Source organism: Dama dama, chromosome 17 (genome assembly GCF_033118175.1).
Source record: "Dama dama isolate Ldn47 chromosome 17, ASM3311817v1, whole genome shotgun sequence".
NCBI lineage: Eukaryota > Metazoa > Chordata > Mammalia > Artiodactyla > Cervidae > Dama > Dama dama.
In genome coordinates, this window is record NC_083697.1 from 60196742 (window position 1) to 60222205 (window position 25464).

The 25464-nt window shown below is 37.6% G+C and overlaps 1 long non-coding RNA gene across 1 annotated transcript in view; it reads right to left on the reverse strand.

Annotated features, from left to right (window-relative positions):
- LOC133071767 (uncharacterized) overlaps positions 1-25464 on the reverse strand; it is a 269861-nt gene that overhangs the window by 142750 nt on the left and 101647 nt on the right. The window contains exon 3 of the long non-coding RNA XR_009696521.1: positions 9533-9568. This is a non-coding gene — a long non-coding RNA (uncharacterized LOC133071767). The remainder of the gene's footprint in view (positions 1-9532; positions 9569-25464) is intronic.

Genomic DNA, 25464 nt, shown 5'->3' on the forward strand with positions numbered 1-25464 from the left:
AGGTTGACCAAACAGTTTGCTCAGATTTTTCTGTAGTATGCTACAGAAAAACCTAAATGAACTCTTTGGCCAACTCAATAATATTCATTCCAAAAATACCTGGTGTGATGATTTACACTCCACAAAGTGTGTTTTAAATGCACAAGGTCATACATAGTCCCTGTCACAGCAGTTGAATGTGTGTTGAGATTTTTTTTTGTTTTAAATAAAAATTACAATAGAAAAATAAGCTGTTGTAAATGCATAGTCATGACCGTTTATGTATTTATATTTGAAATCAGATGTCTATAAATTATATTTGTATAGAGAATTCTCAGTAGTTTTATATATTGTGACATTTTAATTCAAGATTGGGATGTGGATTATGGTTAACAATGAAAACTGAAATGAGACCATTTACTTTGTTTAAAATGCTACACTGTGCACATTTGGAAATGTACATTAATTTGCAACTCGTAATATCTTAAGTTTGCTTATACCTCCAAATTTTTACGCTGAAGATAAATTAGCTTTAACTACATTCAAAACTTTTTTTTAAAGGGAATAACCTGTTGGGCTAAATCTGTATAAATGTGTGTTGTTGTTTATTTTCTGGATATACAGTGAAAATTTATACTTGATCTTACTGTATAATAACTGAAATGAAAGCACAATTTATAAGCCACAAAAAGAAACTCTCTTAAATTTATCTTCACAATCCTCATGCTCAGCAGAGCGACCCCCAGAGAACACTTAAATGTTTATTGAATGGGTTTAAATTGTATCTGACTCAAAACCCATGTTAATATTGTGACCTCTTCCATTTCCCAAGAATATCTTCTATGACTGATATTCTCCAATTTTCTAATATATTATGAGAGGTCAAAATTTTAGGTATTTGAGATAGTCTAAAATTAGAGGTGGAGGGCAGTTAATACTTCTGAACAATAAACTATGACATTAAGAAGCTTGGGTATACTTAAATAGCTAGTAAGACTGAGGCTGGAATATAAACCCAGGTTGCTTGTAATCCTAACACTATGATGGATTTCACGGTAACTGGAGATTAAAAAATAATCTTTGAAGTAATATTTAGGATGTGCTGACATCAAGTCATACAATGCAAGTGAAATACTTAGGACAGTGCCTGTCATATAACAAAAAAAAATTTTAGATTTAGTGATTCCTCACATTCCTAGGTATAAATATTTTAAAACACTCTTATACAGGAAACTGACAAAGATTACCTGAAGTGTGTTTACATTCATGTAACCCGCTCATGAACTGGGGAAGGACAGATATTGATTGGCAGATTTCACTTTGTTCACCACCAAGGAAAGACTATCTCATAGAAATGCCTGATGCTGCCGAAGAGTTAAACTTTGGGTGAGAGTTCAAGTTAGTTTAAAGGTGTGATCCTTTCCTCTTATCTTCATCCCATTAATATTTACTGTCTTCACTCTGCTCCAGGCACTGACTGACTTCAATGCATACAATAGTGAATAAGACACAGTCTTTGGCCTCAAGAGGATCATGATCTATTTCAATTCTTTCTTACTAGATCTTTGGTTTGCTGAGTGCAAATCTCTTGATACTTGTTAATCTGTGGATGATGAGGATATGCACAGGGCCATAGGGGAGCTTAGGGAAGGCTTTCTAAGGATGCACTGATAGCCAAGCACAGCCCTAAAGGGTGTTTTTTTTGTTGTTGTTTTGTTTTGTTTTTTAACCAAGATCAGTGAGGCTAGGATCGGGAGCAGAGAGAAGGAGGAAAATGTATTTCAAGCCAAAAAACTGCATATAAGTTAAAGAAAAAAATGAAAATATCAGGGAAGAGGAAATACTTTCATATGACTAGAATATGGAATTACACAGTCTCATATACTGACCATAGATGCCTATTCAGAACTTGTAATGTTGCTACGTGCTGGATTTCAAAGACTTAGTATAAACATTTTTTTAAAAAGGAAATTAAAATTTCTCAATAATATTTTTAGACTGATTTTTTATTCAAAGGATATTATTTTAAATATTTTTGGTTAAATCAAGTATATTATTAAAATTAACTGTATCTTCTTTCTACCTTTCTAATGAGACTACTAGAAAATTTAAATTATGTATGCATTTGTGTTAGTGTTGTATTTTTATTGGACAGTACTATAGGGAACATCAAGTAGGAAGTACCATGGAACTCTGGGCAGATAATGAAAAAGAGTGAGGGAAAAAAATTGATTGGTTTTTATTTTGCCTATAATGCAGGCTTTGAAGATAACATTCTCCTGTTTGGAGGACTTAAGTTTCTCACCATAAGTCCAACCACTGCAGAGGCCAAAACTGTATCTTTCTTACTTCTGGAAATTCACAAAGTTTGTCTCTAACATGCCCACAAACAAGTGTGTCCGCTAGAGTCACCATGAAATGGTGTTAGAGTGCCTTCTTTCCTTCTCTAACTTCCATTTTTGCATGTTCCTTGGGAAAATCTCTTAGTGGTCATTGCAGAAGGACACCAAAGCCCACATAAAGGAAGTTAAAGTGGAAACCTTTGGAGTTGTCAGCAGCATCTCCCTTCCTTCATATATCCTACCCTAACTGCACTTTAGGAAATCCACCCTCCTCCCACTTTTAGTCAGAAAGGTTCCGAAGGGATTTTCCCCTTGTCCTCAAACTTCAGGTATGGACCCCAATTGGCTAAGAGGTTTCTGTGAGTCTCAAATCCTTGTCCACAGGGATTGGTTCAGAAACTGGCATGTAACCCAGTCAGAATCAGTGAGATACTGGGTAACATTTGCCATGACTTCTGTGAAAGAAAAGCTTCTTTCTTCTTCTATTGGAAGGCAAGGAAGAGATTTTCTGTGGAACTTGTTGTACCCCACCTGTCCTCAGCTGCCAGCCAGCTCACAGTGATGAAGGAAGATTCTGCCAAAGTGAGGTCAGGACTGCATTAACAAGACTGAAAAATAGCGAGGGAAAATGATTCTGTCTACTCTGCTAGGTAGTTCAACAAGCCAATCAACTTCGTGTACTGTTTGAGCCATGTTGAGATGCGTATTTCTTTGTTGCTATTCCCAGATATTCCAAAAGCAAAGGGCCCTTGTGGGTCAGAACAGTGGTAGGTTGTGAGCAGAGGAAAGAAGAAAAGATTTCCTTCTCTGTGCCTTTGTCATTCTGTTCTCTAAATTTTTTTTGCTTGAAGCCAGCGTTTCGTACGCTTGCTAAAATTTAGTTCTGAAGGAGAAGACAGAATTCTGGCTCCCTTTTGCAGCTCTGCATCTTCATCTGTAGCTCATGATAAAGTTTATCTTTAAAATTTGCATCCCTTTCCTCAGTTATGCTTGCTCCTTGGAAGGAAAGCTTACAAACCTAGAGAGTGTTATTACAAAACAGAGATATTACTTTGCTGACAAAGGTCTGTATAGTCAAAGCTATGGTTTTTCCAGTAGTCATGTATGGATGTGAGAGTTGAACCATAAAGAAGGCTGGGTGCTGAAGAACTGATGCTTTTGAACTGTGTTGTTGGAGAAGACTCTTGAGAGTCCCTTGGACTGCAGAGAGATCAAACCAGTCCATCCTAAGGGAGATCAGTTCCGGGTGTTCATTGGAAGGACTGATGCTGAAGCTCCAATACTTTGGCCACCTAATGTGAAAAGACTCACTGGAAAAATCCTGATGCTGGGAAAGATTGAAGGCAGGAGAAGGGGATGACAGAGGATGAGATGGTTGGATGGCATAACCAACTCAACGGACATGAGTTTGAGCAAACTCCAGGAGATGGTGAAGGACAGGGAAGCCTGGCATTTTGCAGTCCATGGGGTTGCAAAGAGTCAGACACAACTGAGCAACTGAACGACAACTTCAGTTATGCAGTAAACACATCCATGAATATAACAGAAGTAAAAGGACAGTGTTGTCCAGCTTGGCAACAGTCAGATTAAAATGTCCTGACACATAAATTTGTTCATATGATTAAATGTCTGTGTACATATTTGTATATCTTCTAGTTTACTGAAGATTGGACCAGACTTTTAAAGTTGCTAACCATGATTTCATTTATTTTACTGATGGAAAACCAAGTACCAAAAAGGTTAAGTTAGATTTTTCCATTGAAACAGTAATCTAGACTAGGTAGCTGTTCTCATGTTTCAAGCCAGGCTCTTAACTGAACAATATGTAAAACATCTATCATTAGGTACCCAAGGATCTAGTGAGTTTGTCTGTGCAACACGCAAGTATGAAAAAACTGTGCATCACAATTATGCCTTGTATCACTTGCAATCCTGTGCTGCTCACAATGTCAGGGAGCTATCACAACCAGGATACACACCTGTCATTCCTCTCACCTTTCCTGCTTTTGGTCTTGAAGTTGAAATCCCACTTTGCATATCAAGGCTTTCCAGAAAAATGACCCTATATTATTTTTCCATATTGCTTTATTTTTAGAGGAACCCTACAAAATAATGTCTAAACACACTATGTATTGATTTTATGCTTGGCAATAATTATGAATCAAAAAATATTTTCTGAAAAGGTTTATGCAGGAGGAGAAGAATACTAATAACCATAATGTTTCTTATTAACAGAACATACCTCAAATATTATAACACTTCTTAAATTATTTATCTTGATGTACTGATTGGGGCACACGGGGAGTGCCATCATTTACATGCACTCATCAAAGTGCCTAAACTAAATTAGGAACTCAGTAAGCACCTTATGTATCACGTAAGAATGATTCAATGTGCTATGTGTTTAGAAACAGTTCTCTTCACTCAATATTTTGTGAATACAAGGATAAGTTTGATTGATTTGTGATTGATAAGACAGGTAAACTATATTTTTATTTTAAACTTAATGTTTTGTTATAGGTTTTTAGGATACATCAAGATTCTGCCTTAGTTATTCTGTTAGGTCAAAATTTAGGAAAAATATCGTTAATGACAACAGGAGTTCACTCTAGCACACTAGCAACTTTGAGTAGGAGAATTATGACAAATTCTTTCTCATATCCCCATTTAGCATTTACACTCTGCCAACGCTGAGCATTAAGAGGTTTATTTTTTATTTTTTAATGCTCAATTTTGCTGTCAAAAATGTTTGGAAATTGGCTTGGATTGGCAAAAATATTGCTGGGTGGCCTACTTTAAATTCTTTAACCCAGTCACACTTTCCATCTAGAAATGGCAGAACAGATTTAATAAATGAGTCTTTTAAAAGCATTTCCTCCAGATATAGCGAGCTAGCTCAGTGGTTCTAATGTGGTAGGGAAAAGAGCTATTCAAGGAGAGAAGAGAGTCTTTCAGAGCAAGATGATGGAAGAAAACAGTAGCAAAGTCAATGTACGTAATGGGTCAAAGCACTAAAGAACCAAAGGTGGAAAGAGAATTCCTCCTGGAGCAAACATATAAAAATAGAACAATTGTATTCTGACATTTGCAGGACAAGAAAAATAATGAGGATGTGTCTGAAAAAAAGTAAGTGATAAATTCAGATCTTGCTTATTTTGAAGTTTTTCTTTTTGCTAACTCTCACGGTAAAGTTATCAGCAATACATAGAGTAAGGCTACATGAAAGGAAATTATTTCAATCAGTTATTTGCATAGTAGTTATTAGTATATGTCTCAAAAGCCATACATGTATCTTTCAATGTGCTCTCCTGCTGAGCTTAACTGAGGATTTGTGATAAAGTCTTCAATACATATCATTCAGTAGATGAGTAAATGGATAAAGTCATCTGTGTCTTGGTGCAGAGAAGGGTGTTCAAGAAATTCCTGTGCTTGAACCCTAGTTGGAATTTTTATTTTGAAAGCATGTTTTCCCTTGGGTAGGAGAGTGCCCAGCAGCCCACTTTCTTCCTGGTTTGGGAGAAGGTGACATTCACCACGAGTGGGGAGTAACCTTTTCTTTCCATGAAAATGGCACAAGCTCAACAGCTGGCAGTGGAATTGTTGCCCTGCTCTCTAAAACAGGCCTCCCCTAATGGTTCAGCAGGTAAAGAAACCGCTTGCTATGCAGGAGATGTGGGTTCGACCCCTGGGTTGGTGAGATCCCTTGGAGGAGTAAATGGCAACCCACTCCAGTATTCTTGCTGGGAAAATTCCATGAACAGAGGAGCCTGGTCGGTTACGGTCCATGGGATCACAGAGTCGGATGTGACTGAGCACACACACTGGGAAGATGAGGTCCTGACATATTTCTGTCTTTTGTTTGTCTATTGACTTTTGGGGAACAAAACAGACCTGTCCAAGTGTTAAGGTCAGATGGTAACATTTGTCAGGAGAGAGCCTGTTCAGTATTATCTGGCCAATAATCTGCCACCAACAACAAAAATCCCAGGTAACAAGGATTTACTGAACACCTATTTTGTACCATTAAGAAACAAAAAACCAACTTGAAAACTGACTGCAGGAGTTAATATAATCCAGAGACAAACATACATCTCAAAAGAAAATTATATTTCTTTGTGATAAGGACCATATGCAAATATGAAGGGATTTCTATAAAAACATAAAAGGGCAGAGATGTCTTAATATCAAATACAAAATTAAATTAAATTATTACAATTAATTTGTCACAAGACAGCTCCCCTTTATTCTCCTAAACTGTCTGAGATTTTCTTTTTTAAGAATTTTTAGACTACATCAATGAAACTACTCATTGAATTCTGGATATTCAGAATCTCAAAAGGAATAACTATTGGCAATATGAGTTTTTAAAGTTAAATTTTTTTGCCTTTTAGTCATTCATTCAACAAATGTTTGAGTGTCACCCATAAGTTTTATACTCTTTTTAACATATGACAGTCACTAACTTCAAGGTGTTCAAAATGTGGAGATTCACACAAAAGGTAATTACAGAATATAGTAAGTTTGATAACAAAGGGATGGGGCATTAGGAGAGAGCTGGTAAAGAAGAAATTAGAGGGATCAAGGAAAACTTCCTAGGGGAGGAAATCAGTGAACTAAATATAACATGGGGAGCAGGGCTTTGGAAACTGGGATCTGAAGGAGGAGGGGCATTTCAAAGGAATGGAGATAAGATATAGCCAAATCAGACAAGACACAGCAAGGCAATCAAGTTTGCTAGGACAGAGGGTGTGAGGCAGGATGAGGGCAGGTGAAGCTGGAAAGAGAAGCATCAGCCTGGCAACATGGTCAAGTATTGGTCAAGAGTCCAAGGGAAGAAGGGCGTCGATGTTCTGTGAATCCCTGAAATCATGAGGAAGATGATTTCCATTTATAAGTGGACTTTCCTTCTAGGCAGCCTTTGTTTGCATCAGAATCTCAAAATGATAGCCAAACAGTCAACACAATGGAAAATGTTCAAAAACATTAGCTGTCAGAGAAATGCAAGTTAAAATGACAAAGAGATACCACGACACATCTATCAAAATATGTAAAGTTTTTCAAAACCCTAAAACTATCAGATATTCATGGAGATGTGGAACAACTGGTGAGAGTGTAAAATGGTAAAACCACTTTGTACAATTATCAGTTTCTAATAATCATACAACTATTTTATGACCCAGATATACCATTCCTATTCTTCCATCTCAAAAATAAGTACATTTTTTCCATAAAAGCATTTGTGCAACATGTTCATAGCATTATTATTTATTATTATCCCGAAGTTGAACAAGTCTTAATGTCCATGAACATAAGAATGGATAAAATCATTGTGTCAATATCACAACAAATTACCAAATCTGAGTGACTTAAAAAATACAAATTTATTCTCTTACAATTCTAGAAGTCAGGACTTCAGAATGAGATATTTAGGGCTATAAAGAAGGTGTCAGTAGCGCTGGTTCCTTCTGGGGGTTCCAGAAAAGAATCAGCTTCCAGAGGCTATGACATTCTTTAGCTCTTGGCTCTTCAGTCTTTGCTCCCATCACATTAACGTGTCTTTATTTTCACCTCCCACTTTGCTAAGGATCTTTGTGATTACATTAAACCCACCAGAATAATACAGAATAATCTCTCCACTCAAGATCCTGAATCACATCTGCAAGTCACAAGTGTTAGTTGCTCAGTGGTGCCCGACTCTTTTGCGACCCCATGGACTGCAGCCCACCAGGCTCCTCTTTCTATGGGGTTTTTCCAGGCTGGAATGGGTTGCCATTTCCTTCTCCAGGGGATCTTCCCGACCCATGGATCGAAACCGGGTGTCCTGCACTGCAGGCAGATTCTTTACGATCTGAGCTACCAGCGAAGCCTCACATCTGCAAAGTCTCATTTAAATGTAAGATAACATAACACAGGTTCTAGGGATTAGAACACGGACATAATTGGGAGGCCACTATTCAACCTAACACAAAATTGCTTATTTCACTCTTACAATCAAATAGCACTCAGCAATAAAAAGGAACAAGTTGCCCATACACACAAAGATATGGATGAATCTCTTGGACATAATGTTGAGCAAGAGAAAGCGGTTATAAAGAGTACATAGTGCATGATTCTAAACTTATCTGTGTGAATAGAAGTCAAAAATAAAGGTAACAAATACCTCTAGTGGTGAAAGTAACTAGAGAGGGGCCTTGGGAAAATTTATGGAGTGATAGAAATGTTCTACGTCTTGATCTGATGTGTAATTGCATGTATTATACTGTATATAATCAAAATTTTTTAATTTATTCATTTTCTTTTGAGTATTGTGCTTCTTCTCCTTTAGCAATTTAAACTTGCCCTGGTTAATACTGAATTCTTTATCCTGGTTTTCACAAACTACATTTTCTACTTCTTATGTGATCTCCATTTTAGTTAATGCTATTTCTTCTGTGATTCCCATTTTAGTTATTTCCCTTTGTTTCCCAGGATAAATGATTCTGAACTATCACCCTCATGTCAGGGTCTCCAAGATCACTCACAGGCTCCATGACTTGCTAAAATGACACACAGGACTCAGAAAAGCGATTATACTCTTGGTTGTAGTTTATCACAGTAAAATGATATAGATTAAAATCAGCAAAGGGAAATGCACCTGATTGAAGTCCAGGAGAAACAAAGAGCACATTTCCAAGTTTCTTTTTCCAGTGATATAGCACAGAACACACTTAATTCTCCCAGCAGCGTGTGACAATATTGTGCAAAGTGTGGCTAACTATAAAAGCTCACTCAAGCCATGGCATCCAGAGTTTTTACTGGGGGTCAGTCAGGTACAACAATGCAGCTCCTTTCAGTCCAGTACACGGTCCCCCTCTCCACGCCCACCCAGCATCAGCAAAGGCGTAGGGCCTCAGGCAAACGAAAACATCCCTCTTAGGCAGAACATTTCAAGAGCTCAGAGGTTATTCCCTAAGAGCTGACCAAGGGTCAGTCCTGAAGATGTGCTTTTGCCTTGAATGGTCAGGGTTTGAATAACCCAGGCCTGCCATATAACTCTTTACTGAATCAGTTAGGTTCAAGTAGTGTGAATTCTGCCTTTGATATATCTCACAGATTTAGCTTCTCTTCTCTAATTTCCTGGTTTCTACATTACTCCCAGGCCCCATCTTCAGTTATCTACTATATTCTCATAACAACCAAATCGGTGGTTCTACCACCATTTTCTCACTCACCCGAACAGATCTTCCACATTCTTCTCAGTCATCTCTCTAAAAATAAAATTAGATAACGTCATTGCTTTTCTTAAGGGTTTACACAATTGGCAATAATCTTAATGTACTTATAGAGTACCACATATATTTTAGGAAATAATAATGTACAACTCTATTCTCTAAATTGGAGATATATATTCAATATGTTTATAAGTAGAAAAAGCTAGAGACAAAACACTACATGATTTTTATTCTTGTATGTGGGTATTTGTGTGTGTGTGTGTGTGTGTGTGTGTGTGTGTGTGTGTGTATTTATACAGAAAAGTCTGGAAAAACTGTGGTAGCATTACTAGTAGTTTTCCCTGCGTGTTTAGAAAGTTGATGGTTCTCTTAAGTATATCTTATGAATGTTTTAATTTTTTAAGTGAGCATGTGCTAATTTAAAACACAGTAAAGTTATTAAACATATCTGTAACTGGCCAATGACTCAAAGATTATATTTGAACTATTTAGTATGATTAAAAGGTATCAGATACAGAGAGGCCCCACCTGACTTTACATCCTCTTTTTCTGAAACTTTAAACAAGGACATCTGCTCTATAGTTATACTGAACTTGCTGCAACTCCCTCAACACCTCTGCTTGGTCAGGCCTTGATGCCTTCACACTTTTGCTTTATGACAAGCGTGTCTGTCTCTTCTTTGTCTGGAAATTACTTCTCTTTCAAAAACCAAATAAAATGTCATCTTCTCTGGGAACAGTGAAGATGTTTCCCAGTGTCCCAGGTGTAATTAAGAATCTTCTTCCAGTGACCCTATGGTATCTTGTCTACATATGTTTTATAAAATTTATACATAAAACCTAACAGTTTATTGTTCATTTTTCTCTACTAGATTTTGAGAATTTATATTCAAAAACACTCTTGTTTTTTTTTTTTTTAATTTTTTAAAATTTTTTATTTTTTATTAGTTGGAGGCTAATTACTTCACAACATTTCAGTGGGTTTTGTCATACATTGATATGAATCAGCCATAGATTTACACGTATTCCCCTTCCCGATCCCGGTATCCATGTATTTATTTCATAGGCTTTTTACAGTGTGTTGCAATACTTTTAAAAATTAATTATCTATTTTCACAGAGATGAGGAAAAAGAGCAGTAATTTATAAACATGTAAACATCAATTGTCATATTTTCTACCAACTGTTTTAGTTTGTAAAGTTTCACTTTTTATTATGCCAAAAATGTTCTTCCTTCTGTGCAGAGAACAAGAATCAATAGGTAATGCAGGTTTGATTTATGCCTTTAGATGGTGCCATTACTTAGAATATTTCATCCAATGTCCAATTTCTGTGGCACTTATTTCAAGTTCTCCCATATTCAAATATCTCTTAAAATCAAATATTTCTCAATTTTGCATCCAATTTCTGGCTGTAATTGATGGACAATGATGAATAATATACCAAAAAGAAAGAATATGTCATTTCACATTGTATTTTTCCTTGGATTACACTCCTGAATAAAAGTATCTGGTGCTGTCCATCTCCCATTACTTTTACCATTCTAGTAAAGCTAATAGGTCAGAACTTCCATGAAATTCCATCTACATAAATATCCTAGTGGTAATCTCAGATTCAAAACTAGAAGTCTGGTCATGTCACAGGGGTCTGAAGGAAAGCATTCATCTCCATGATTGAGGGTCTTAGAAAGGAATAACATCAATTAGAAAAGAATGAACTAAGAAACTTTGAGAAGCATGTCTCAGACTTCAAAAACTCAGCTGAAGATGAGAGAAACAGATAAGCATCAAAGTTAAGTATCTTGGTAAGTTTTTCAAAAAAAATCTATCTATCTACATATAATTTACATGTATGATGATTAGTTTTGTGTGCAATATTCAGTGGGCTATGGGGTGGTCAAATATATAGTCAAACATTATTCTAGGTATTCCTGTGAGGGTGTTTTGGGATGAGATCCATATTTGAATCTGCAAAGTAAAGCACCCACATTAGTAAAGACAAGTAAAGCATTGTCTTTCTTAATGTGGGTGGTGGTGTTCAGTTGCTCAGTCATGTCTGACTCTGAGAACCCACGGACTGCAGCCTGAAAGGCTTCCTTGCCCTTCACTATCTCCTGGAGTTTGCTCAAATTCATGTCCATTGAGTGATGCCATCCAACCACCTCATGCTCTGTTGTCCCCTTCTCATCCTGCCTTCAATTCTTCCCAACATCGGGGTCTTCTCCAATGAGTTGGCTCTCTGCATCACATGGCCAAAATACTGGAGTTTCAGCTTCAGCCTCAGTCCTCCCAATGAATATTTAGGGTTGATTTCCTTTAGGATCGACTGGTTTGATCTCCTTGCAATCCAAGGGACTCTCAAGAGTCTTCTCCAGCACCACAATATGAAAGCATCGATTCTCCAGCGCTCAGCCTTTTTTGTTGTCCAGCTCTCACAACTGTACATGACTATCGGTAAAACCATAGCTTTGAATATGTGGACCTTTGTTGGCAAATTAATGTCTCTGTTTTTTAATGTACTGTCTAGGTTTGTCATAGCTTTTCTTCCAAGGAATAAGCGTCTTTTAATTTCATGGCTGCCATCACAGTTTGTAGTGATTTTGGAGCCCAAGAAAATAAAGTCTGTCACTGTTTCCATTATCTCCCCATCTATTTGCCATGAAGTGATGGGACCAGATGTCATGATCTTCATTTTTTGAATGCTGAGTTTTAAGCCACCTTTTTCACTTTCTTCTTTCACTTTCATCAAGAGGCTCTTTACTTCCTCTTCACTTTCTGCCATTGTGGTGGTGTCATATGCATATCTGAGGTTATTGATATATCTCCCAACAATCTTGATTCCATCTTCTGCTTTATCCAGTCTGGCATTTCACATGATGTACTCTGCATATAAGTTAAATAAGCAGAGTGACAATATACAACCTTGACAAACTCCTTTCCCAATTTTGAACCAGTCTATTGCTCCATGTCCAATTCTAACTGTTACTTCTTGACCTGTATACAACTTGCGTGGGAGGCAGGCAAGGTGGTCTGGTATTTCCATCTCTTGAAGAATTTCCCACATTTTGTTCTGATTCACACAGTCAAAGGCCTTATGCAATCATGTGAAGGCCTGAATAGAATAAAGAAACGAGTCTTCCCTTGAGTAGGAGAGAATTCCTTCTGACTGCTTTTGAACTAGTTTTTTGCTTTTCCCTGTCTTTTCATTCAAACCGAAACACTGGGTCTTCTTTGGGTCTCAAGACTGCTGATCTTCATTTACCACACTTTAGCTCTAACTACATTACCTATGTTCTCTTAGATCTCCAGCCTGCTAACATGCCCTGCAGATTTTGAGATCTATAAGCTTCCATGACCATATTGAGAGAGTCAATTCCTAGGCAGGTTGTTAAGAAGTCTGGGGGTCCCTGAGGAGAGAGGGGTCTGGGGTTCTTGAGGAGGAGGAAAGGACAAACATTTTTTCCTCTATATTCCTTAGTCTTAGTCACATAAAATGGTTTTTTTTTTTTTTTCTTTATGTCTGCAACCAATAATTACACAACTCAATTTAAACTCTCTACTAGGGATTATATAACTACAATGTTATATAATCCAACAACCCAACAGCACAAGAGAAGACTCTACACATAGACATCACCAAATGGTCAACTCTGAAATCAGATTGATTACCTTCTTTGTAGCTGAGGTGGAGAAACTCTATTATAGAGTCAGCAAAAACCAGACCTGGAGCTGACTGTAGCTCAGATCATGAACTCCTTATTGTGAAATTCAGACTTAAATTGAAGAAAGTGGGGAAAACCACTAGACCATACAGGTATGACCTAATTAAATCCCTTATAATTATACAGTAGAAGTGAGAAATAGATTTAAGGGACTAAATCTGATAGACAGAGTGCCTGATGAACTATGGATGGAGGTTTGTGACATTGCACAGGAGATAGGGATCAAGACCATCCCCAAGAAAGAAATGCAAAAAAAGCAAAATGGCTGTCTGAGGAGGCCTTACAAATAGCTGTGAAAAGAAGAGAAGGGAAAAGCAAAGGAGAAAAGGAAAGATATACCCATTTGAATGCAGAGTTCCAAAGAATAGCAAGGAGACATAAGAAAGCCTTCCTCAGTGATCAGTGCAGAAAAATCAAGGAAAACAACAGAATGGGAAAGACTAGAGATCTCTTCAAGAAAATTAGAGATACCAAGGGAACATTTCATACAAAGATGGGCTCAATAAAGGATAGAAATGGTATGGACCTAATAGAAGCAGAAGATATTAAGAAGAGGTAGCAGGATTACACAGAAGAACTATACAAAAAAGATCTTCATGACCCAGATAATCATGATGGTGTGATCCCTCAATTAGAGCCAGACATCCTGGAATGTGAAGTCAAGTGGGCCTTAGGAAGCATCACTAGGAACAAAGCTAGTGAAGGTGATGGGGTTCCAGTCGAGCTATTTCAAATCCTAAAAGATGATGCTGTGAAAGTGCTGCACTCAATATGCCAGCAAATCTGGAAAACTTAACAGTGGCCACAGGACTGGAAAAGATCAGTTTTCGTTCCAATCCCAAAGAAAGGCAATGGCAAAGAATACTCAAACTATCGCACAATTGCACTCATCTCACACGCTAGTAAAGTAATGCTCAAAACTCTCCAAGCCAGGCTTCAGCAGTAAGTGAACCATGAACTTCCAGATGTTCACACTTAGAAAAGGCAGAGGAACCAGAGATCAAGTTGCCAACATCTGCTGGATCATTGAAAAAGTAAGAGAGTTCCAGAAAAATATCTACTTCTGCTTTATGGACTATGTGAAAGCCTTTGACTGTGTGGATCACAACAAACTGTGGAAAATTCTTCAAGAGATAAGAATACCAGACCAACTGACCTGCCTTCTGAGAAATCTGTATGCAGGTCAAGAAGCAACAGAACCAGACATGGAACAACAGACTGGTTCCAAATTGGGATATGAGTAGGTCAAGGCTGAATATTGTCACCCTGCTCATTTAACTCATATGCAGAATACATCATGCAATTGCCAGGCTGGATGAAGCACAAGCTGGAATCAAGATTGCTGGGAGAAATATCAATAACCTCAGATATGCAGAAGACACCACCCTTACAGAAGAAAGTGAGGAAGAACTAAAAAGCCTCGTGATGAAAGTGAAAGAGGAGAGTGAAAAAGTTGGCTTAAAACTCAACATTCAGAAAACTAAGATCATGGCATCCAGTCCAATCACTTCATGGCAAATAGGTGGGGTACAATGGAAACATGAGAAACTTTCTAAAATCACTGCAGATGGTGACTGCAGTCATGAAACTAAAAAATTCTTACTCTATGGAAGAAAGGCTATGACCAACATAGACAGCATATTAAAGAGCAGAGACATTACTATGCCAACAAAGGTCCATCTAGTCAAAGCTATGGTTTTTCCAGTAGTCATGTATGGATGTGAGAGTTGGACTGTAAAGAAAGCTGAGCGCTGAAGAATGGATGCTTTTGAACTGTGGTGTTGGAGAAGACTCTGGAGAGTCCCTTGGACTGCAAGGAGATCCAATCAGTCCATCTTAAAAGAAATCAGTCCTGAATATTCATTGGAAGGACTGGTGCTGAAATTGAAACTCCAATACTTTGGCCACTTATTGTGAAGAACCAACTCATTGGAAAAGACCCTGATGCTGGGAAAGATTGAGGGTAGGAGGAGAAGGGAATGACAGAGGAAGCGATGGTTGGATGGTATCACTGAGTCAATGGACATGAGTTTGAGTAAGCTCTGTGAGTTGGTGATGGACAGGGAAGCCTGGCGTGCTGCAGTCCATGGGGTCACAAAGAGTTGGACAGGACTGGGTGACTGAACTGAACAACAATGTATCCTGCTTCAGGACACTTTCTCCTTCTTGAAAACCTTTTGACTAATCCTGATATCTTAGAATGTAAATTATGGGAGTGAGTCTGGTAGGATCTTTCTATTATTAAGTTCTAATCCTGTTATCCTAAAATGTAACCTGTGGGAGTGGGCCTGGTAAAATTTTCACAAACTTAAGACATTCCTTTGATTTATGGTAATAATTAATTACAAGGTCTATAACTCCCTTGCTAACACTAGCGAGGGCGGCACTCTCCGTCCCCCTTCTGATGTCTATGTCAGAAGCTTTCTCTGTCCTTTTCATACTTTAATAAAACTCTGCTACACAAAAGCTCTTGAGTGATCAAGCTTGGTTTGATCCTGAAGCTAGATCTTCAGAGATCACGAATCCAACATATTCACCATAAGCTATCAATATGAGCCAATTCCTTATACTTTATTTATATCATATTTGATTCTGTTTCTCTAGAGAACACTGATTATTACTACATAATTAGTAAATTTTAATCTACGGCATAGTGTTAACAATTGATTCAGAGCCATGAGTAAAACACTGAACAATACCAATGCATATTCTTATTAAATCATGTTTCTTCAATCAATATATAGTAAACTAAGAGTAGATTCAGTTAGAAAAACTTAAAAAGTAACTTAATATTTTCTTCAGCATTACAGTTTTATAAAAAATAGTGCTTTTATCTATTATTTTTGTAGATTTATTCTTTTATTTTTTAATGAGTGGAAGAAGAGAAAACAGAAACAATTTTGCAAATAAGAAAGAAAAATTAGTTTGTCAAGTTATTAGACATTTACTGCAATCTTTCATAATTAGTCTCAGGTAAGTGGATATGGCTTTTAATAAGCATATATAGTTTCAAAAAGAGAGAAAAACAAAAGAAAGACCAAGGAAAGAGAGCAAAATTACCAGCACTTTAAGTAATTTTGAATTTCTCACTTCCCCTAGTTGGAACAAACATGAGAACTATGGCTCTCTGCCATGACTCCCCTACACAGTATTTCTGCTCTTTCCTATAGCACTCTCACTGCAGAGAAGGAATAACAAGCAATCTGGTTTTAACCGGCATCAACTTTCGTACCAGTTATCTATTTCCACTAGACAATCTACCCCTAAACTTAGTAACTTACAGCTATGGCCATTTTTTCATAGGATTTTCTGGATCAGCTGGGTGGTTTTTATATCAAGGTTGATTTTCACTACACTTTCTCACGTGTCTGGGGCAGCTGATACATTTGTGATGGTCAAATGGTCTTGTATGACTTCACGTTTCTGGTGTTTAATATGAAGTTAACTAGGGCACTTTATCCTCTACACAGCTTGCCATCCTTAAGCAGGCTAACTTATGCTCTGTTACATTAGTCTCAAATTTCTGAAGTGGACAAACATGTTTCAAATCTCTATTTATATTGCTTTTTATACTTTTCAGTTCTCTAAGGCAAGTCATATAGCCAAGATCTGTGTGGGTGAGACTGTGGCAGTACACTTGCAGTAGATGCATGAAGAGATAGATCGTAGGACTGAATCTTCTATATACTACATTTTTAATACTAATGCACGAGTTTTATGCACAGTGTGGACATGGGAAAAGGGAGAATTCATGTCCTGGGTGAAACTGAGCTGGATGGTACAAAATTTCATCATGCTACTTGGAACAGGATGCAATTTAAAACTTATGATTTGTTTATTTCTGGAATTTTCCATGTAATATTTTTGGACTGTGTTTGATAGCACATAACTGAAACCGTGGATAGTGAAACTATGGATAACAGGGAACTACTACAATCAAAATAAGGAGAGGACTATTCTGTGGGCATTACTTTTCAATCTATGCTCTAAGAGAAAAGAGAAATAGACTAAATAGTAGAACACACACAATTGGCAGATAAAACTAATGACTGTACCAGCAGTCAGCACAGAAGGAAACACAGACAGAAGTAGTTTAAAGAAATAGAAAATCCAATATCTGACTAATAAGTATTACAGAGAGACAGGAAGGAGAAAGAAGAAATAGAAAATTTGGAGGAGTAGCACTATTTAAAAAAAAAGAAATAGCCTACAGTCTTCCAGGCCTATATATTAAGTCCTCAGATTGAAATATATATTTAAAATCAAAGCAGAACAAACTAAAATGCACTGAACACATTGTAGTCAAAATTTAGAATTAAAAAAAGAATTCTAAAAGCTGTCAGAAAGCAACAAAATATTATCCTTGCAAAAGAATCTGCTGAACATAAAACTTTTCATCAGAAACAATGAATACAACCCAGACAATAAGCAATATAATAAAATATTAGAGGACAATAATGTTGAACCTAAACAGCACACCTAACCAAAATACCACACAATGTGAGGATGAAATAAAGATGTTTATGGACATAAACGGACCTTAATATTCACAGACTATCTATGAAGGCATAGCCAGAGCCTATAGGCCAGGGAGAATTTTTAAAAGTCTAGAAAGAACAAAATAATAATTAGAACATAATTTTATAAATAATGATTTTAAATGTAAAAATTAGTATGCAGTAAAATTATTTCCTTAAAATAGCAATCTGGAACTAAAATTCCAGTTTATATCCACATGTAATTTGTGGCTAACAGTAAGCAGAGAAGAAAAAATTAAAATGTATTAGTATCCTATTTTGAATGGGGATAAATAAAGGTAATTAATAAAGAAGGCTATTTTACTCTAAACAACACTGTACTAGACATTTGTTGGACTTCTTTCCAATCTTTTGATTTCCTTTGTTCTTTCTTGGATCTGTGCTATCTTGTGAGTCTCACACACACACACACAAAACCAGGTACTTGTTCTCTTCAGTCTGAATGGAAGACAAAAATCCAACACAAGGATACAAGGATGCTGCCTCATCCAGATTTTGAAAGAAAGAGAGCAATGTGGTATTTCATGGGAAGTTTAAAATTCATTGTGCAATCAATTAATCAGTGTTGGAATCAAATGTCCAGAGAAGTGGTATCAGTGTTCGGCAACTGTAGTAACAGTATTATAACCAAATTATACTAGAAATAATTTTGGCTGCAACTCCATTCATGTATTCATTTTCCAGCCATTTCTATGTTCATTCATTCATTAAATTACACCTTAATATCTACCTTGGGTTAAGCTAGCTGCTGGAAAAACAGTAGTGAGCAAGAAAAAGAAAACCCAGATTTTCAGTAAGCCTAAGCTATAGTGAGTACAAAGAGACAGAGAGAGAGAAAGAGAGATTATAAATACTATGTGGAAAGTGGAACAGTATACGGTGATGGGTGGTGATACAGGAGCTTTTTACATGGAATGGCCAAGAAAGACCACTCTCAGAGCTAAGTTCTCCTGTTCCAGTTTTATAAGTTTTAGTTTATAAAACTTACATAAGTATGTAAAACTTATATAAGTTTCATATTGGCACTTCTATAGATTCTTTGGGGCTCTCCTTGTGGCTCAGCAGGCTTCTATAGATTCCTTGGGGCTTCCCTTGTGGCTCAACTGGTAAAGAATCTGCCTGCAATGCAGCAAACCTGGGTTCAATCTCTCGGTTGGGAAGATCCCATGGAGAAGGGAAAGGCTACTCACTTCAGTATTCTGGCCCGGGGAATTCCATGGACTGTATAGATTCTTTGAATTACTAGATATCTTTCTGGTAAGATTTTTCTGCCAATGCTAGCTGAACTCAATGTCTATGATTTCCCCAGAGTTCTGATAGGTATTATCTGGAATTAGCCAATTTTCAAGGCCCAAGAACAGTTCAGTTCAGTCACTCAGTTCAGTTCAGTCGCTTAGTTGTGTCCAACTCTTTGCGACCCCGTGAACCACAGCACGCCAGGCCTCCCTGTCCATCACCAACTCCCAGAGCCCACCCAAACTCATGCCCATTGTGTCAGTGATGCCATCCAACCATCTCATCCTCTGTCCTCCCCTTCTCCTCCTGCCCTCAATCTTTCCCAGCATCAGGGTCTTTTCAAATGAGTCAGCTCTCTGCATCAATTGGCCGAAGTATTAGAGTTCCAGCTTCAACATCTGTCCCTCCAATGAACACCCAAACTGATCTTTAGGATGGACTGGTTGGATCTCCTTGCAGTCCAAGGGATTCTCAAGAGTCTTCTCCAACACCATGGTTCAAAAGCATCAGTTCTTTGGCACTCAGCTTTCTTTACAGTCCAACTCTCACATCCATACGTGACCACTGGAAAAACCATAGCTTTGACTAGACAGACCTTTGTTGGCAAAGTAATGTCTCTGCTTTTTAATATGCTGTCTAGGTTAGTCACAGCCTATCTTCCAAGGAGCACGCATCTTTTAATTTCATGGCTGCAGTTTCCATCTGCAGTGATTTTAGAACCCAAAAAGATAAAGTTTCTCACTGTTTCCATTGTACCCCACCTATTTGCCATGATGTGATGGTACTGAATGCCATGATTTTAGTTTTCTGAATGTGGAGCTTTAAGCCAACTTTTTCACTCTCCTCTTTCACTTTCATCAAGAGGCTCTTTAGTTCTTCACTTTCTGCCATGAGGTGGTGTCTTCTGCATATCTGAGGTTATTAATATTTCTCCTGGCAATCTTGATTCAGCTTGTGCTTCATCCAGCCTGGCATTTCACATGATGTACTCTGCATGTAAGTTAAGTAAGCAGGGTGACAATATTCTGCCTTGACCTACTCATATCCTGATTTGGAACCAGCCTGTTGTTCCATGTCTGGTTCTAACTGTTGCTTCTTGACCTGCATACAGATTTCTCAGAAGGCAGGCCAGTTGGTCTGGTATTCCCATCTCTTGAAGAATTTTCCACAGTTTGTTGTGATCCACACAGTCAAAGGCTTTCACATGGTCCATAAAGCAGAAGTAGATATTTTTCTGGAGCTCTCTTGCTTTTTGATGATCCAGCAGATGTTGGCTACTTGGTCTCTGGTTCCTCTGCCTTTTCTAAATCCAGCTGGAACATCTGGAAGTTCACAGTTCACGTACTATTGAAACCTGTCTTGGAGAATTTCGAGCATTACTTTGCTAGCGTGTGAGATGAGTGCAGTTGTGCAGTAGTTTGACCATTCTTTGCCATTGCCATTCTTTGGGATTGGAATGAAAACTGACCTTTTCCTGTCCTGTGGCCACGGCTGGGTTTTCCAAATTTGCTGGCATATTGAGTGCAGCACTTTCACAGCAACATCTTTTAGGATTTCAAATAGCTCATCTGGAATTCCATCACCTCCACTACATTTGTTCATATTCTTTCTAAGGCCCAGTTGACTTTGCATTCCAGGATGTCTGGCTCTAGGTGAGTGATCACACCTCCATGGTTATCTGAGTCATGAAGATCTTTTTTGTATAGTTCTTCTGTGCCTTCTTGCCACTTCCTCTTCTTAATAGCTTCTGTTTCTGTTAGGTCCATACCATTTCTGTCCTTTATTGTGCCTATCTTTGCATGAAATGTTCCCTTGGTATCTCTAGTTTTCTTGAAGAGATCTCTAGTCTTTCCCATTCTCTTGTTTTCCCCTATTTCTTTGCATTGATCACTGAGGAAGGCTTTCTTATCTCTCCTTGCTATTCTTTGGAACTCTGCATTCAAATGGGTATATCTTTCCTTTTCTCTTTTGCCTTTAGCCTCTCTTCTTTTCTCAGCTATTTTTTATTTTTTTTCTCAGCTATTTTTAAAGCCTTGTCAGACAACTATTTTGCATTTTTTTGGGGGGGGGATGGTTTGACAACTCCCTCCTATACAATGTCATGAACCTCTGTCCATAGTTCTTCAGGTAGTCTACTATCAGATATATTCCCTTGAATCTATTTGGCACTTTCACTGTAAAATCATAAGGGATTTGATTTAGGTCATACCTGAATGGTCTAGTGGTTTTCCCTACTTTCTTCAACATAAGTCTGAATTTGGCAATAAGGAGTTCATGATCTGAACCACAGTCAGCTCCCGGTCTTGTTTTTGGTGACTGTATAGAGCTTCTCCATCTTTGACTGCAAGGAAGGTATCAATCTGATTTTGGTAAAAGACAGCCTTCACTGTTAGCATGAACTGCAAGTTCAAGTTTCCCAAACTGCCTTCAGGTTTTATAATTCACGAGACTCACAGAATGCATCAAAAGCTATTATGCTTATGGTTATAATTTGTTACAGAAAAGGGATATATTCAAATCAGCCAAGGAAAGAGACACATAGGTCAGAGTCTAGGAGAGTTGCATATGCAAAGCTTCTGTTCTCAGGACACATTACCCACTGGTACTGATGTGTGACACTATGCATATAATATTGCCCACCAAGGAAGTTCACTAGAGCTTTGGAGTCCAGAGTTTTAACTGGCGTTTCATTAAGCAGGCATGATGACTGGATGATTTCCCATGTAACTGACCTCAATCCCTGGTCTCCCCTTCCCTTAATATAATATCATGTGGCCAGAGAGGCCCATCATGCAGTACCTTGTTAGTATTAAGTGTCAGATTATCAGATGTGATACCAAGGGTTTATCATGAAAAATAAAGATAATTCTATCACTCTGGAAATTCCAAGGCTGTAGAGGTTAACTTAGGAACCAGGGACCCAGCTGATCCTCTCCATAGGCAACATCTATTCTTTACTACACAGGTAAAATGTATATGTATTTTAAAAATTAAAACAAGTGCTATATTCTTATTTTAGTAAATTTAATATCAGATAAATATTCAAAGGAAGAAATTAAAATCCTCCTGCATTTCAATATTCGGCAACTGAGTTAGCTGCTTGATTATGTCTGATTGTTTGTGATCCCATGGACTATAGCCCGCCAGGCTCCTCTGTCCATGGAATTCTCCAGGCAAGATTACTGGAGTGGTGGCCATTCCATTCTGCAGGGGACCTTCACAACCCAGGGATTCAACCTGGGTTTCCTGCCTTGCAGGCAGATTCTCTATTGTCTGAGCAACCAGAAAATTCAGATATAACCAATAGTTAAACTTTGATACATATTTTCTTTCTCTTTTCTTCTAGGATTTGAAATCAGATTGCACATGTAATTCTGTATTTTGCTTGTAGCAGATACTTGAATAGATTTGCTCAGACTCCATTTCAACCTGTTTCCATTAGCAGTGGTCAGAAAGCTAAAAACTACATTTTTGAGACTCCTTTCCAAAAAGGATTAGAGTCAAGATAAGGTCACTGGGATTCAGAAACGAGATGGAGGCCATTTTCTACAGTTTCGTTGGCTGAGAAACAATTCTGAAAGTTCTAACTATTGGAGAACTTGGCTCCACTTCTAGTGTCTGGTCACCAGTGTCACAGATGGGGAACAGCTGAGACGGCAGTGATCGCTGCAGTTAGGAGCAGCGACTTTCCAGTGTCTGCAGTAGATACCGCGCTGTGATCTCAAAACCAAAAGAATGCAGGGGAGTCCATTCCTATTGAACTGATTATGGTTTAAAAATAATTTTGTAAGTATTTAATTCCTGGCACTGAGTCCTTTCTTTACAATATACTTGGATTGATTTTTATTCCCATCTGTGAAGCCTGAAATAATTTTTTAAGAGAATATATTATAAATGTTTTTCCAATCATTAAAATATCCTTAATAAAAATCATTTTAAATTTCAACTTAAAAACGCCTCTACATTGTATAGCTCTTCAGGAACTAACTTCTAGGATCAATTTAGAAGATCAAGATGTTTTCCTAAATTATTCATTTCTTCTGGAATCTGGGTTACCAAATCTGTTATTTTAAAAAAGAGTTCTGTAAGTAGATAACAAACTTGTGGTTACCAAAAGGGAAAGCCTGTGTGGAGGGATAAATTAGGAATTTGGGATTGACGGATACACACTACTCTATATAAAATAGCTTCCCAGGTGACTCAGTGGTAAAGAATCCACCTGCCAATACAGGAGATGTGAGATGCAGGAGGTGCGGTTTCAATCCCTGGGTCAGGAAGATCCCCTGGAGGAGGAAATGGCAAATACCTCCAGCATTCTTGCCTGGAAAATCCCATGAAAAGAGAAGCCTGGTGGGCTACAGTCCATAGGGTCACAAAGAGTTGGACGGGATGAGCATGAATGCATGGGCATATATAAAATATATAATCAAAGGACCTACTGTATAGAACAGGGAACCCTACTCAGTACTTCATAGTAATCCTATATGGTTAAATAATATGAAAAAGAATGGATATATGTATAACAGATTCACTTTGTGTACACCTAAAACTAACATAACACTGTAAATCAACTATACTCCAATATAAGACTAAAACTAAATTAAGAAAAAAAGAGTTCTGTATATTTAATTTTATAAAGTTTATGGGATATATCCAGTTATAAGAACATAATTATAATGTTTCAATCCTCTATGACATCATTTATCTTTGCTTGAAGAAGCAAGACCTTAGAAAGATGGGATGGATACTGCCAAAGCGACCATGCTTTCATAATCTGCTCAAATTTCTGTAAGTTTTATTTCAGATATTTCCATGAGTTAACAAACATATTAGATAGTTTATAACGTAGACAAAGTTTACAACTGTAAAATTTTCTTCAATTTTACTTATAAAATTTCCAGCAAATTTGGAAAACTCAGCAATGGCCAAAGGACTGGAAAAGGTCAATTCTAATCCCAAGGAAGGGCAATGTCAAAGAATGTTCAAACTGTAGGACAATTGCACTAATTTCAAATGCTAACAAGGTAATGCTCAAAAGTCTTCAAGTTAGGCTTCGACAGTATGTGAACCGAGAACTTCCAGGTGTACAAGCTGAATTTAGAACAGGCAGAAGAACCAGAGATCAAACTGCCAACATCTGTTGGATCACAGAAAAAGGAAGGGGACTCCAGAAAAGCATCTACTTCTATGTCATTGACTATGCTAAAACTTTTGATTGTGTGGATCACAATAAACTGTAGAAAATTCTTAAAGAGCTGTGGATACCATTCCACCTTATCTGCCTCCCGAGAAACTTCTATGCAAGTCAAGAAGCAACAGTTAGAACCAGACATGGAACAAAGCACTAGTTCAAATATGGGAAAGGAGTATACCAAGGCTGTATATCATCACCCTGCTTATTCAACTTGTATGTAGAGTACATCATGTGAAATGCCAGGCTGGATGAAGCTCAAGCTGGAATCAAAATTGCTGGGGGAAACATCAATAACCTCAAATATGCACATGATACCACGTAATGGCAGAAAGAGAAGAGGAATTAAAGAGCCTCTTGATGAAAGTGAGAGACGAGAGTGAAAAAGCTGGCTTAAAACTCAACATTCAGAAAACTAAGATCATGTCATCTGGTCCCATCACTTCATGGCAAATAGATGGGGAAACGATAGAAACAGTGACAGACTTTATTTTCTTGGGCTCCAAAATCACTACAAACTGCGACTGCAGCCATGAAATTAAAAGACACTTATTCCTTGGAAGAAAAGCTATGACAAATCTAGATAGCATATTAAAAAACAGAGACATTACTTTGCTGACAAAGGTTCATCTAGTCAAAGCTATGGTTTTTATGTACAGATGTGAATGCTGGACCATAAAGAAGGCTGAGTGTCAAAGAATTGATGCTTTTGAATTGTGGTGCTAGAGAAGATCCTTGAGAGCACCCTGGAGATCAAACCAGTCAGTCCTAAAAGAAATCATCCCTGAATATTCATTGGAAGGACTGATGCTGAAGCTGAAGCTTCAATACTTTGGCTACATGATGCAAAGAATTGACTCATTGGAAAAGACCCGGATGCTGAGAAAGATTGAAGACACAAGGAGAAGGGGGCAACAGAGGATGAGATGGTTGGATGGCATCATAGGTTCAGTAGACATGAGTTTGAGCATGCTCCAAGAAATAGCGAAGGACAGGGAAGCCTGGTGTATTGCAGTCCATGGGGTCAAAAAGAGTTGGACACAACTGAGTGACCGAGTAACAACAACTTATAATAAAATGTGTTGTCTTATGTACCCTTTTCATTTTTTCTTAGTTGGTGCTTTAGCTGATGAGTAGGCATTTTAGACAAGGTTTCCATCCTTTTAGTGAGCTTGGGAGATGACTAAAGTGTTTTCTAATTGGGATATTCAATTTTTCCTGCTTCCTGATGATGCATAATGTCTTTTT